Source organism: Arachis hypogaea, chromosome 11 (assembly GCF_003086295.3).
Source record: "Arachis hypogaea cultivar Tifrunner chromosome 11, arahy.Tifrunner.gnm2.J5K5, whole genome shotgun sequence".
NCBI lineage: Eukaryota > Viridiplantae > Streptophyta > Magnoliopsida > Fabales > Fabaceae > Arachis > Arachis hypogaea.
This window is the reverse complement of record NC_092046.1, coordinates 123268708-123270702: the sequence shown is the minus strand read 5'-3', so window position 1 is coordinate 123270702 and position 1995 is coordinate 123268708. Positions and strand designations below refer to the sequence as shown.

Sequence of the window (1995 nt, the reverse complement as noted above, 5' to 3'; positions counted from 1 at the left end):
TTTAGCAGCTTACACCCCATAGATTCCCAGTTTCTCTATTACAGAGAGGGGCATGAGGTTTATCCCTGAACCAAGGTCACACAGGGCCTTAAAGATCATGGTGCCTATGGTACAGGGTATTATGAACTTTCCAGGATCCTGTCTCTTCTGAGGCAATGTCAGTTGATCCAGATCACTTAGTTCATTGATGAACAAGGGAGGTTCAACTTCCCAAGTATCAATTCCAAATAATTTGGCATTCAGCTTCATGATTGCACCAAGAAACTTGGCAGTTTGCTCTTTAGTAATATCCTCATTCTCTTCAGAAGAGGAATACTCATCAGAGCTCATGAAGAGCATAAGGAGGTTCAATGGAATCTCTATGGTCTCTAGATGAGCCTCAGAGTCCTTTGGTTCCTCAGAGGGAAGCTCCTTATTGATCACTGGACGTCCCAGGAGGTCTTCCTCCTTGGTATTCACGTCCTCCTCTCCCTCATTGGGTTCGGCCATTTTGCTTATGTCAATGGCCTTGCACTCTCCTTTTGGGTTCTCTTCTGTATTGCTTGGGAGAGTACTGGGAGGGATTTCAGTGATCCTTTTACTCAGCTGGCCCACTTGTGCTTCCAAATTTCTAATGGAAGACCTGGTTTCATTCATGAAACTCACAGTGGCCTTAGATAGATCAGAGACTAGATTTGCTAAATTAGAAGCATTTTGTTCAGAGTTCTCTGTCTGTTGCTGAGTGGATAATGGAAAAGGTTTATTATTGTTAAACCTGTTTCTTCCACCATTATTAAAGCCTTGTTGAGGCTTTTGATCCTTCCATGAGAAATTTGGATGATTTCTCCATGTTGAGTTATAGGTGTTTCCATAAGGTTCACCTAAGTAATTTACCTCTGCTATTCCAGGGTTCTCAGGATAATAAGCTTCTTCTTCAGAAGATGCCTCTTGAGTACTGTTGGATGCAGCTTGCATTCCATGCAGACTTTGAGAGATCATATTGACTTGCTGAGTCAATATTTTATTCTGAGCTAATATGGCATTCAGAGTATCAACTTCAAGAACTCCCTTCTTCATAGGTGTCCCATTACTCACAGGATTCCTTTCAGAAGTGTACATGAACTGGTTATTAGCAACCATGTCAATGATTTCTTGAGCTTCTGCAGGCGTTTTCTTTAGGTGAATGGATCCACCTGCAGAAGTGTCCAGTGACATCTTTGATAGCTCAGATAAACCATCATAGAATATATCCAGGATGGTCCATTCTGAAAGCATGTCAGAAGGACACTTTTTGGTCAACTGTTTGTATCTTTCCCAAGCTTCATAGAGGGATTCACCTTCCTTCTGTCTGAAGGTTTGAACATCAGCTCTAAGCTTGCTCAGCTTTTGAGGAGGAAAGTACTTGGCTAAGAAAGCCGTGACCAGCTTATCCCAAGAGTTCAAGCTGTCTTTGGGTTGAGAATCCAACCATAATCTAGCTCTGTCTCTTACAGCAAAAGGGAAAAGCATGAGCCTGTAGACTTCAGGATCTACTCCATTAGTCTTAACAGTATCACATATCTGCAAGAATTCAGTTAAGAACTGAAAAGGATCTTTAGATGGAAGTCCATGAAACTTGCAGTTCTGCTGCATCAGAGAAACTAATTGAGGTTTCAGCTCAAAGTTGTTTGCTCCAATGGCAGGAATGGAGATACTTCTTCCATGTAAATTGGAATTAGGTGCAGTAAAGTCACCAAGCATCTTCCTTACATTATTATTATTTTCGGCTGCCATCTCCTCTTCCTGTTCGAAAATTTCTGAAAGGTTTTCTCTGGATTGTTATATTTTAGCTTCTCTTAATTTTCTCTTCAGATTCCTTTCAGGTTCTGGATCTGCTTCCACAAGAATGTTCTTATCCTTGCTCCTGCTCATATGACAAAGAAGAAGGCACAGAAAAATAATAATAATAATGGAGATCCTTTATACCACAGTATAGGGATTCCTGTGTGAGTGGAAGAAGATGGGGAGACAAAGAAT

The 1995-nt window shown here is 41.1% G+C and overlaps 1 non-coding gene across 1 annotated transcript; it reads left to right on the top strand.

Annotated features, from left to right (window-relative positions):
• Window positions 1-1248: 1248 nt before the first annotated feature.
• LOC112724474 (small nucleolar RNA R71) lies at window positions 1249-1356 on the top strand. The gene has a single exon (XR_003163635.1). It is a non-coding gene; the product is annotated as a small nucleolar RNA R71 (small nucleolar RNA).
• Window positions 1357-1995: the final 639 nt, after the last annotated feature.